Genomic DNA, 13,171 nt, shown 5'->3' with positions numbered 1-13,171 from the left:
AATAGTTGCCCTGGGAGAAAAACTAGTTAATTGTTGGGCTTGCCATAAAAACCCTGGCTTACAACAGTCGTTACAGGTACAAATAGGTAAATACAAGAGCTTTACCAATTCAGACACATGGAAACCACCCCCACAGCTGATACGAGCGTGACGGGTGATACCCCCATCAGGCCCGATACCTTGCCTACGTTTTAACTCTTTTTAAAAAGGTGACATAACTTTTCCTTTAATCATGGCTACTTTTGTTATCCAGAAAACCAGTCAAGCTTCCAATGTCACCACACCTCTAATGGTTCTCTTGGCTATGGTGAGCCTCTTTGGAACAATCCCTGGGCACCAGAGGGTAATATCACCACAGCGTTTTGGAACCTGGACCCAAACTGCATTCCCACGAATGCCTCCACTCTCTGTGCTTATAATGAAGCCCAGACCCCAGGTGCCTACAGGATAGGGATGGAATGGACTAAAAACTGGGCTAGAAGTTGTCAGGCTCTATGGAAACTGTGGGTTGAACCCTTCTTACTGCACCATCTCACCTAAGCCAAGGTCATGGAATACTCCTGGACTGAACTGTTTTGAATATACAAATGGGCCCTTGTCCCCACATTGTGTTCATTAACTTTTCTCTTCCATGGATATGGATGGCTGCTTCCTTGCTAAATTCTTCTGTTCCCAGATCTCTTATTGCACCTTCAAGATATGTCTGGATACGTGGCACTCCCCAGAATGAGGGCCCAAAGACAAGGGCACCCCAGGGTAATTCGGCCCCTATGTAAATGCTTATCCTTATATAATGTGTGGCATGAGGGAGCCTGTACATTAGGACATTTGGTCCCATTCACTGTCACAATACATAATAACACTCAAAATTGTCCCAGGAGGGCCATCGGATTAATATTGGCAAGAATAGGACTGGCAGGGGGATTGGCAACTCCATGGGAGGCTTTGCCTACCATGAGGTAACCCTAGAAAACCTAACCAACACTTTAGAGAACCCAGCCCTGACCACTGGAAATGCCCTAAACAGACTTTCAACTTCTTTAAACTCAGTGGCCAATGTGGTTATGGACAATAGATTGGCCTTGGATTACTTGCTGGATGAGCAGGGTGGCGTTTGTGCAGTCATAAACAAAACCTGCTGCACCTATGTCAGTAATTCAGGCCAGACTGAGATGGACATCAAAAAGATTTATGAACAAGCAACATGGTTACACCGCTACAACCAGGGGTCATACCCTAATGCCATCTGGTCCACCATTAAGAGTGCCCTCTCTAGCCTTACTTGGACCCTGAGTAACAGCCATACTCCTCCTCCTATTTGGACTCTGCCTCTTTCACCTCTTGGTAAAGTTCATGTCTTCCAGGTTTCAACAATTCCACATCAAAATGATGGTTAGGGGAATTCTCTGGTGGTCCAGTGGTTAGGACTTTGTGCTCTCACTGCTGAGGGCCTGGGTTCGATCCCTGATTGGGGAACTAAGAGTCTACAAGCCCCGCGTGGCGCAGCCAAAAAAAAAAAATGATGGTTAGGCAAGGATTCCAGCCCATACCGCCCTATGACTTAAAACAAGAAGCTGTCCTGCCCCTGGGATCCCTACACTAGGCATCCAGAAATTTCTACTCCCTGACAGGCAAGGTCAATGCCCCTACTCAGCCCTGAAGCAGCCAAAGAAGACAGACCGTCACCTTTCTGCTTCCCATAAGAATATGGAAGTAAAATTTCTGATGGGGGAACGAGACAGGAGGGAAAGGGGCAGAACACAAAGGCTAGATAAGTGAAGAGGGGGCACAGCTGTTGGGATGCAATTAAGTCCGAATAGAACCAGCTGAAACCATGTTGACTTCGAGAATAGTCTAGTCATTGACCTCTAGCTCATTATAATGTCATCGTAATACTCAAGATCACTCCCCCTTACGCTGTGATAGTTCTGAGCCGACTGGAAAAGGTCAAAAAGTGAACAGTGGCCCAATTCCTGGAAAATCCCCCCCTTCTCTGAAATAGCAAGAATATTCGTCTCGTTAGCGTATGAAATTACTTAGCCCATAAAAACCTACAACCCCATGCCCGGGGGCTGCTCTCACTTTCCCAGAGGGTCCACATTCTACCTATGGAGTGTGTATCCTGCTAGATAAAACCACCTTTGCTTTTCTCTGGTTCGTTCTTGAATTCTTTCCAGCAAGAAGCCAAGGACCCTCACTTGGCAGTGGTCTGTCCTAAGGACTCTTGTGGGTCCCAGGATGTGACATTTCCCTCTCCTGAAACAATTAGACGCCTCTGCCCTCCCCGTGGATCTTGATTAGGGCTGGGGCAGGGATAGGCTCTCTCCCCAGCGCTGGTTTACCACTCCCTGCTAAATTCTAAGAGTCTCTGGGAAGGCATGAGGCTGAGGTCCTTCTCCAGGACAGCCTAGCAGGCACTGGACAGCACATAGGGACCCATTTAATGGGGTCCCCCTCATATTCCCCAGCCTCAGTACAGCATTAGCCTGGGATGCATGGACACACCTGTCTAGGCCCTGGGAAGGTCAGGGCTCCACAGGCCCTCAGGGGGCCATTTGTCCCTCCCCCGCCTCCAGGCCCTGCTGCCTGCAAACCTTTGTTTTTCCAACAGGAGGCAAGTGGAACTTCTGGCCTGTGTGTTCTGTGAGTCCAAGAGACACAAACACAAGCTGCTCGGCAATGAGTACAATGCAGCGATTCGGTAATTAATCCGCCCGCACCAGGGGCCACATTGGGATGTTTACCCGCCTCCCAGGAGCTCACAGGCCAACGGAGTGAGGGAAGAGGAAACTACAGGGATTTGCCCTCCCGTGTGCCGGCTCTGTTCTAGGCACACATCACCTTATATCAGCCTCACGGGAAGGGATTTTTCTCCCTGTCTTTTGGGACACGAAACAGACTTACCAGGAGGAAAAGGCGCTGAGCCGGGAAGCTGAGCTGTGATCCTGCAGGCAGTGGGGAGGCAGCCCTCAGAGGCCCAGGAGCAGGGCGTAGGCCAGGTGGGGGTCCCTGAGGCACTCACACACCTACCCCTCCTGTTGGTGCTGCAGCCGGTGCGGGGGTACCTGCTCTGGCCTCTTCCAGCCCTGCAGCCTCTGCTGTAGCCTCTGGATGTGCCCGGAACTCCAAAGCGGAGGAGCAGAATCCACTTATCCAGCACCTACCCTGCTCCACGCCAGGCTGGGCACACCTCTCGGCGCATCACGTGCCGCTGAAGCGCCTCCTCCCCCGCAGAGACCACCTCCTCCACCTGCCCAGAGAGATGGGGAGTGAATTCAGCTGTGGCCACCTGATCCTGCTAGACCTGGGAGAGTGGTGCTGGGGGCAGGGAGCCTCCTACAGAGCCCAGCTCACCTGCCTGGGCTCAGAGCCCACTCTGGAGGGCTACACATATCCACGCAGATGGGCTCGGTGTCCTGTGGGCTCAGACATCCTGAGTTGCAGCACAGAAAACCCCGTGCAAGATATACAATGGAAGAGTACTCAGTTATGAAAAAGAATGAAATAATGCCATTTGCAGCAACATGGATGGACCTAGAGATGATCATACTAAGTGAATAAGTCAGAGAAAGACAAATATCATATATCACACATATGCACAATCTAAAATATGGCACAAATGAATTTATTTACAGAAGAGAAACAGATTCACAGACAAAGAAAACACATTTATGGTTACCAAAAGGGAAAGGGGGTGGGAAAGGGATAAATTAGGAGTTCGGGATTAGCAGATACAAACTACTACATATAAAATAGATAAACAATAAGGTCTTACTGTATAGCACAGGGAACTATATTCAATATCCTGTAATTAATCATGATGGAAAAGAATATGACAAAGAATATATACATGTAAGGCTTCCCTGGTGGCTCAGTGGTTAAGAATCTGCCTGCCAATGCAGGGGACATGGGTTCAAGCCCCGGTCCAGGAAGATCCCACATGCCGCGGAGCAGCTAAGCCCGTAAGCCACAACTACTGAGCCTGTGCTCTAGAGCCCGTGAGCCACAACTATTGAGCCTGCATGCTACAACTACTGAAGCCTATGAGCCTAGAGCCCGTATTCCGCAACAAGACAAGCCACCACAATGAGAAGCCTGCTTGCCGCCACTAGAGAAAGCCTGCGTGCAGCAACGAAGACCCAACACAGCCAAAAATAAAAAATAAATTTAAAAAAGAATACATATATGTATAACTGAATCACTTTGCTGTACATCTGAAACTAACACAACATTGTAAATCAACTATACTTCAATGAAAATTTTCTTTTAATAAAAAAATTTAAAAAGAAAAAGAAAACCCTGTGCAAAACAGGCTGCCTCTGGCTGAGGGTTGCAGATGCCCTCCGTGTGTGGGCTGAGCAGGTCATCATAGTGGAGTTATGCCTGCAGGTGCAGGACAGCCCGGGGTTGAGCCCCAGCTCTGCCACCTACAGCTGTGTGACCTTGGGCATGTTACTAACCCTGCAAAGCCCCAGATTCCTCATTGGGAAAATGGGGAATGTCAGACCAGTACCTCAGAGATTTAGATGGGCAGCGCAGGGCAAACAGAGGGCAAGGTTGGCCCTTGGCTTGGGGTCTCCAGGCTGGAGTTGGTGCTTGTTCTGTAGGTGGAAACTGCAGGGTTAAGCATGGAGGCCGCCCAGGAGGAGGTTCCCCGGTGTTGGCTGTTTCTCTGCTTGCTGCGGGGTGGGGCAAGGAGTCCATTCATGCTCTGAGACTTCCCTGGGAGCCCGGCCAGCTCCGATGTGCAGGTTGGAGAGAAGTTGTCGGTCCTCCTAGGCCTTCTCTTCCGCAAACCCTGCTGGGCAAGTGTCCTGCATTAAGGCTCAGAGAAGGCCCACAGTGGTCTCCTGACTCCCGCCCTTCTGCTCCTCTCACTGAGGGGTGTCCTCCTCGGTCCCTTGGCTGGCCAGCATCTGGAGCCTCACCAGGCCTGGCACCAGGCACCTGAGAGGCTCCTGTACATTAGGAGATGGAATTCTGGGCATGGGAATGGAATCTAGACGTACTGAAGGATGGGGAGTCGGGAAGAGCTTCCAGGAGGAAGACTTGGGTGAGGTGACCAGCTTCAGCTAGAGAAGAGGGGCAGAAGGGCAACACAGCCTGGGAAAGATGAAGGGCAGGACATGCCTGGGGGATTAAGCCTCAGGCTTTGGGGGCTGCTGCTGGGACAGGGAGGTGGCTGGACTCAGCCAGCTCTCAGCGGGCTCTGTGGGCGGTTGATGAATTCCCCACACCTCGTCAAGCTAAGATGCACAGAACAGCTCTGAGCAGGATGGGCTGGGTGGATGTGCAGGTGGGATTTGTGGTGCCTCCTCTGGCCAGTGCAGGGATCAGGCAGCCCCGATCCTGGGTCAGTGTCTGGCATCCTCTTGCTCCGCTCAGACAGCAGGTTGCCTAAGAGAGGCAACCAGTTCAAATCCTGACACCAGCATTCTCTGTCTGTGTGGCCTTGGGTGGGTGTCCACATGGAAGCCGGGGAGAGCAACGGTACTTAAGCGAAAGGATGACTATGGGGTCGGGAGGCATAGACAAGAAAGGCCTGTGTGGATACCCTACAGTCGTTGGTAGTTGTCTTCCTGGTACCTGGTGGGCATGCCTAGGCCTGTACCTTCCCCTCACCTTGCCCCATATAACAGATGGGAAAACTGAGCCTGGCTTGGTACCCTGACTGGCCCAAGACCACGGAAAGTCTGCACCAGAAGCTGCCTAGCTTCCTGCCCCTCAGTGTCCTAGGGCCACAGGGAACAGCCAGGCAGGCACTGGGCTAGAGGCAGTGATGAGGAAGAACAGACCTACCCCTGGGAGGCCTGCCTGTAAGGGTGCAGCCCTGCCCCCACTTCACCCCATCCTCCATTTCAGCCCTCCATCCTCTGGAGGGCTACACATATCCACGCAGATGGGCTCGGTGTCCTGTGGGCTCAGACATCCTGAGTTGCAGCACAGAAAACCCCGTGCAATATATAACACCCGCCCCGGGCGCTGCCACTGGTCCCAGAAGCCTCCACCCTCCCATGACTCTACTGGGCCCAGGGATTCTGCAGGGGAGGGGTGGGCAGGGACATGGAGGCCAGCAGCTTCTTTATTCTGTCCAGCTCAAGTGCAGCCCGAGCCAGGCTGGGAGCACAGCTCGAGTGAGGCTGTAGCCACCATAGGTCAGCCTGACCCCAGACTGATGCCCAGAAACAGCGTGAGTCTCTGGGGCAGGAGGAGAGGCACTGTGTGTGACTGAGGCAGCAGGACGTGTCACCTGTGCATCTGCTGCCACTGAGGAGGACTCTTCAGAACACTGAGAGGGAGACAGGAGCAAGTAAGAGAGAAGCAGAGAGGAAGAGAGGGAGGAGTAGGGACCAGGCCTGGAGGCCCAGCCAGGACTCTGCACCCGGGATCTGGGCCCAGCCCACCTCCAGTGCTTTATTCCCAGCCAGGTGGGCAGAGAGGCCCAGGTGGAGAGAGAAGGAGGGAGAACGAGAGTGCCCTAGCAGGTCCCCTGTGATCAGCTCTGTGCGGGTGCTGGATGCTGAGGTACGGGAGGTGTGGTCCTTGGGCTCTGTGTGGGTGTCCTCCAGCATGTGTGTACTAGGGTGCCCCATCTGCCCCAGCGCCGCCCCAGGTTTTATATCTGTAACACATGTGTTACACAAATGGGATCGATATGTACCAGCAGCAATGACCTTCCCTCAACCATAGGCTTGGTCCACCTTCCACACCAGCTTCCATGTCCACCTCACTGGGGTCCTGTACACGGACTTGATCGGTGGGCATTTCACCCAGTGACACCCCCATTAAGGATTCTGCTGTCACAGATGCCCTTGCTAGAAGGATGCTTGTGAGCAGCAGGACGTACCCTGGGAGTGTGTTGAGGTCCCTTCGTGAGCATCGTGCACGTGTGCCATTAGGATTATTGACGCTCCATGACTCTGGGCCTTGGCTCCTAGTCTGTAAAACGGGGAATACTACTTGTGTACACCTCATAGGGTCATGAGAATTAAATGCAATGGGAGAGTGGCCAGGAAGACAAGCTCAGCCTTGTCTGGGGCACAGCAAGAGCTGTGCTCCTTGGGTTTCTTTTATGGTTGCTATTATTGTCGTGTGCCTGTTCTGTCCCCCGAGGGGCTGGACCAGCTCAGTGTGGGTCCTGCTGCTGGCAATGCCCCTCCCAACCACCAGAGTGGGGACTTTTCTGGGGGAGGCTGCCCAGGGCTGCTCTGCACTGGTTCAGAGGCAGCCCGTTCACAAGTCAGTTCAGCTTATCTCCTGAGGATTGGAGGTCTGTCTGTAACTTCCCCGGGTTGACATGAGATGACCCAGTGTCCGAGGATTAAAAACCCTTCCAGGGCTTCCCTGGTGGTGCAGTGGTTGGGAGTCCGCCTGCCGATGCAGGGGACACGGGTTCGTGCCCCAGTCCGGGAGGATCCCACATGCCGCAGAGTGGCTGGGCCCGTGAGCCATGGCTGCTGGGCCTGCACGTCCAGAGCCTGTGCTCCGCAACGGAGAGGCCACAGCAGTGAGAGGCCCGCACACCGAAAAAAAAAAAAAAACCCTTCCACACCTGAGGTTCCAATGCCCCCAACCAAATCCAAGGAAGGGCCCCTTCAGGTGTGGGGGGCTCCCAGGGGGTTGTAGTGGTGGGTCTGACACAGCTGTGCCTGTCTGTCCTCCTGCCCCCCACCCCCCAACACAGGCCCCAGGGGCTGGGCTCCTTTCTGCACAACTGTTCATGCTCACTGGCTCCTTCCCCAGGCCCTGCGACCCTTCCCTGCACAATCCAGACCCCTCTCCCTGCCCAGCATGTCTCAGGCTAAATAGTACCCAGAACTCACGAAGGTGGTCATGAGCAGAAAGGCTCTCAAAAGCCACCCAGGCCCCCAGGCCTGCCAGATGAATTCCGAGACTCCCAGGGTGCCCCCTCCTACCCTTCACATAGCAAAGACTTTCCAGAAAAGCCTCTGGCTGGTTCTGGGTCAAATCTACTGCCCTGGACATTGGGGCAGAGAAAGGAGATCCAGGGTTCATCCCCCAGACCAGCCCTGGTCCCTGCAGCACCCTGAACACACCAACACTTAGTGACCCCGATGGTGAGGGCTGCAGGGCTGCAAAAGTGTCCACCATGGGGTAATGACAAGTGCAGCTCCCAGCCCAGGAGAGGGGTCTCCTCACTCCTTCCTCCCCCTACTCCCATCCTCTACAGTCCAAGGTCTGGGTTCTTCTCTCTGCTCCCAAAGGTGGCACCGTCTTTTCTGATGGGACCACCGTGAGGAGCCAGTAGGTGGTGGGCAGATGTGTCCCTGGCAGGGAGATACCAAAACCAGTGTGTACAGCCCCCAGAGAGGAACTGACCAGCTCCAGGGACTCGTAGAGGGGAAATGTCATGATTTATACTGTTTGCTCATTTTTGACTTATTAATTTGTTAAGAAATATTTATTGAGCCCCACTGAGTGCCAAGGTAGGGAAGTGGGGTGAGCAGAGCAGCCTGGGGGGTTCTGACAGTCTGGGGTATCAGTTTTTAGCTGGGCAGAGGGATCCCAGAGCTGTCCTCCATCTAGTGGGTTTGTTCTGGCCTCTGCCAGGCATCCAAAGCCCCTCTGGGCAGACAGTGCTCTGGATGCAGCTCTGAACCCCACGTTCAAATCCTACTTGGGCCACTTCCCAGCAGTTTGGCCATGGGCTGGTACCCTCACCTCTCTGTGCATTGCCTCCCTCTGGAAAAGGAGGACAAGGCAATGCCTGGTCCCCAGGGTAGAGGGGACAGGACACAGGCCATGCAGGCAACAGCTGGGACATAGGAAGTGCCCAGTGACACAGCACCACGTGGATTTCCCCTCCTACCCCGTGCAGGAGGGCGAGGGCAGGGTCAGGACCCCATGTTCGCTCCCTCTGACAAGAGCAGTCCAAAGCCCACTCCCTCAGGCCTGTTTCCCCATCTGTGAGGAGGCGAGGCAGAATCACAGGGGCCCTGCCATGGCACGGAACATGAAGAGGAAACACACCCCACTCCCAACCATAGCCCAGCTCCTTGTACCCGGAGGGCATCAGGTTTTTCCATGAGGTGAGACAGCCAGATGTCTTGGCCAGCAAGCATAGGGGCGGAGTCTGGGTGGCAGCGGGTGGAGTGGGGACATGGCTCTTCCATGCCCTCTGAGTGACCCCAGATTATCTCCTCCAGACAGCTCCTTCCGCCAACTCTGCCCTCTGGTTAATGCTTATCTCCGTGATAAATGGCCCCACTGCCCTGACAGGAAGAGCTGTCTGTGTCCTTCAGAGCCCTCTATATTGGGCAGGGCACAGCCCGGTGAGGACTTGGGCCTCAGCACGTCAGCACCATGGTGGCCGAAGATCCCAGGCCGCTGACCCAAGAGTCTTGCCAGGTGGAATGGGGGCTCTGGTCCCAGGGAGACTGGCTGTCTCACTGCCGGTTGTCTGTCTGGTTAAGGCCCTTGGGGACTCTGGGCTGAAGCAGGAGAAAGGCCGGGTCTTGGGGATTTTGAGAGGAAGGCAAGGCCCTCTTCTCACAAGGCGCTCACCGTTTTCTCCCAGAGACCCTCAGTCCCTGCATACCATACCTGACATGCACATACACAGCGGGACACCCCAACCATGACCTGGCAGCAGAGAGGGGCTGCTTTGACCTGTACATGACCCTAATGTGACCACTGGCAGACACTGGCTGCGGGCTGGATCCCATGCACAGGTTGTGGAGTGGCACCCCGTGGAAGAGGCAGCACGAGCAGGGAAGGTGGTGAGCCTGTCTCTGCAGGGTTCTTTGGCGCATCCCAGTTCTAACAGCTGCTTCAACACTGTCCCAGGGAGGGGGTGTGACCGGCCCAGGCCCCCACCAGAAAAAATGGAATCTCCAGGGCCCCGCAGGACAGGGTCAGGCTGTGCCTCTTTGCTGACAGAGATGTGCTCAGAGATTGTACATCCCACAGGAGGAAATGTCTTTCCTTCCCTTTGGTCCAGGGCCAAAGGTCAGGTCCATTGATTCCGCTTTTCCTCCTGGCTTTAGCCTGACGCCGATACGGCAAAGGCAGGCCGTCTGTCCACAACCAGATCCTCAGTGCTCAGCCAACCCTTGGCTCTGAAGAAATGTCTGTTGATGAATGAATCTTGGCTCCACATGAATCTTTGATACTCTAGGTTTTTGCATCCAAATATAATGTTTCATTGAAAAAAAAAATCTGCGCTTATTTAGTGCTGAGGTGGCTCCCAACACATGGCCAGTGTCACTGCTATTGCTGTTAACTTCAGGGCTGCCCTGAACCAGCCACTGCCAGTGACTTTGGGGTCAGGCGCGGGGGTAATTACATTTTAGGGAGCAGTGTAACCTCTTTGCAACATTCTCAGCGTGTGGGTATGAACATGCATTTAAATCTTACTAGATTTTTGTGATGTTTGTGCCTGAACTTAACTTTCTATTAATAGAAAAACATGTGGGTTTTACATGTTACTCATCATTCAACATATATTGACTAAGCACATCCTCTGGGCTCCTCTGGGGTGAGACGACAGGATCCAGCAGTGGCCAAGAGAAACCTGGCCTGCTCTGGGTCCTGTGTCCCCAGTGGAATAACCACACAATTAAAAGACCTGATCACAAGTTCCATGAATGCTCTGAGGAGCAGTGTAGGGGGCTCTACAGGGACAGGTACCAGGGGGCTGTCATGATCTAGAGGCCGGGAAAGCTACCCATGGAGAGGGCTGGAAGCTGACTCTGAAGAGTGAGTAGGCATTAGCAAGTGTAAAGGAAGGGGACATTTTCCAGGCAGAGAGAACAACCTGGACAAAGGCCAGATGGCCAGAGAGACCATTAAACCCTGAGTGTTCACTGCAGCTGAGTGGAGGAGGGAGTTGAGCTCCAGGGAGAGGCTGGACCAGAGTACACAGGTGCTCTGGGGGCCAGCAAAAGGGAGCCATGGCAGGTCAAGCAGAAGGAACAGGAGGCCAGAGGTGAATTCTAGAGGTCCCTTTCTAGCTTCTGGGTAGAAGTGGGTTATGTAGGATTTCACTCCCCAAAGTCTGGAGCTGATTTTGCTGGTACGGCCGGGGATACAGGTTTTTTACTGCGCTCTGCTGTCTCCTCTGTGCCTGTCCAGACCACAGGCTCTCGGGGGCAGGGGCGGGTCTGTGTCTAATTCATTTCTGAGGGCCCAGCGGCTGTCACAGGGCTAGACATATAGCAGGGGCTAAACAGAAGCCTGCTGAGGAGGGCGTGCACTGACCTGGTGCCCCACCTGTCTGCCCAGTGCTGCCCATGGAACTGTCAGGCCTGACTCTACCCACTAGCTTGTGTCCTCAGCTGAGTAGGGCCGGGCCCTGCAGGATGTGCTGGACAACAGGCCATGCATCCAGGAAGCAGACTTCGTGCCTTTCCTCATGCTCCCACGCTGGCTGCCAGCCGGGGAAGCTCCAGCCCGGAAGCCCTCCCAGCCATCAGGCTCAGAAGTGCAGGCACCATCTACCGGGGCCAGATCAGATCCAGTGCCGTGCAGCCTGCAGCCCAGGGTCCCACCTAGAGAGACCACCCTGGCCCCAGCCTCACCTCAGGCAGCTGAAGCGAAGACCAGAGATCCTGGGTGGGGTAGAGATTGGGATGCAGAGAACCTTGGGTGAGACTGGAGGGGAGCAGCACTGCCTACTCAGGGAAAACTGCTCACCAGCTACAGCTGGGCCAGTTCACCAGACGCAGACAGGAAGCAGTGATTTCTCCATCCCAGGAGGTGTGCAAGCAAGACCAGAAGCTGGAGGAACTCGCAGGTCCTCTCTCCACCCTGCTGTAAGAACCCCCCAACAAGCATCCTCTCTCCACCGTGGCCCAAAAGCCACCCCTTCCTGCTCCTGGGGGACCATCACTGTGGCTGTGTGGCCTCAAAGTCTCTCCTCCCCACCTCACTTGCCTCTTCTGTGACACAAGAGTGGGTGAGCTCAGGAGGTGTTTTCCTTTCATTCTCTGCTCTCAGCACCACACAATGATCGCATTTATTCTCAACATCCATAATAATTTTCTTCTAAAACAAAAACATGAAGAGTTCCAAACCAATTAGCGAAAACACAGGAAGGCACCTTAATTTCAGGACACAAAGAAATACCATCAGGCTCTCGTGTTTTCTTTGTGGTAAACTGGATTGTTTCTTCAAAGGCCCAAAGCTGTCTGGAAGGGGTGGGGGTGGGAGGGAGGCCAATGTGGGAGGTCCAGGACCCCCACTTCTGCCCCCACATCCCTTCATACCTACCAGGAGCCCTCGGGGTGGGGCCATGGTCCAACTCTGCTTCTGCACACACACATACACACACCCATCCTCCTCCACTCCTGGGATCACAGGCCTCCTCTTCCCTTGTACTTCTGATGAAATCCAATCCCCCAGCATAGCTGACAAGGCCCCTGGATCTGAACCAACCAGTGCCTCCACCCACTTCTTAATGCCCCTCCCTCACTCTCTGCTCCTGGCCTTTGCACTGGATATTCTTTCCTCCATGAACTCTCTTCCCCTGGCTAAGGACACATGCATCCTTTGGGACTCATCTTATATACCCCTTCCTCCAGGAAGGTCTCCCTGACCTCATCAAGGTTTCCCAGGGCCACTTGTACACCCCCTGCCACAGGCCTGCTCATTCTGACATGTACCTTCCTGGTCACATGTCTGTCACCTCCATTGCCACTCAGTGTCTCAAGGCCCAGCACAATGCCTGGCACAGAGAATGTGCCCAGTAGGTGTTTGATGAATAAATGAATGATCCTCAAAATGCCCTCAGAACCCTAAGCTGGTCTTGACTGAATGTTCCGGTTCCAAGCTCACCGTCAAACCCCAGGAGGGCAAAGCCTTGCCCTGAGCCTGAATGCAGGTCTGGGACCTGGGGATCCCTGCACCCTGGGGCGGGAGGGTTTGTGTGCCCAGAATTCTTTCCTAACATGGTCCTGTTATTTAGGGATGGGCCGAGAGCCCTCTGTGAGCAGGAAGCAGGAAGGAGAGCTGGGCCTCTGTTCTCCCACCCAGTCCCCAATTTGGAGGACATGCAGCCTGTAATTTGGAAGGCTAATTTGGTCTGGGGTTAGAAGGGAGCACTCTGTGTGCTGAATGATGCCATGCTCTCCCAGGGGAGGCAGTGTCCTCTCCTCAGCTCTCAGGCACAGGCCACGCTGCTCCCGCATAGCCCCTGAGGCCTGGGCAGAGA

At 54.1% G+C, this 13,171-nt stretch overlaps 1 long non-coding RNA gene across 7 annotated transcripts in view; it reads right to left on the bottom strand.

Annotated features, from left to right (window-relative positions):
* The window catches only part of LOC112400528 (uncharacterized), a 74,288-nt gene that overhangs the window by 37,948 nt on the left and 23,169 nt on the right, over positions 1-13,171 (bottom strand). For 6 of the 7 annotated variants that reach the window (XR_003003422.1, XR_003003423.1, XR_003003427.1 and 3 more), the window contains one exon: positions 2,905-3,250. The exons of the other annotated variant lie outside the window; for it this stretch is intronic. This is a non-coding gene — a long non-coding RNA (uncharacterized LOC112400528). The remainder of the gene's footprint in view (positions 1-2,904; positions 3,251-13,171) is intronic. 7 annotated transcript variants of the gene reach the window in all.

This window comes from Neophocaena asiaeorientalis, unplaced genomic scaffold (genome assembly GCF_003031525.2).
Source record: "Neophocaena asiaeorientalis asiaeorientalis breed wild unplaced genomic scaffold, Neophocaena_asiaeorientalis_V1.1 scaffold251, whole genome shotgun sequence".
NCBI classification, from domain to species: domain Eukaryota; kingdom Metazoa; phylum Chordata; class Mammalia; order Artiodactyla; family Phocoenidae; genus Neophocaena; species Neophocaena asiaeorientalis.
The sequence above is the reverse complement of the archived record's forward strand: the minus strand, read 5'-3'. Positions and strand labels throughout refer to the sequence as shown.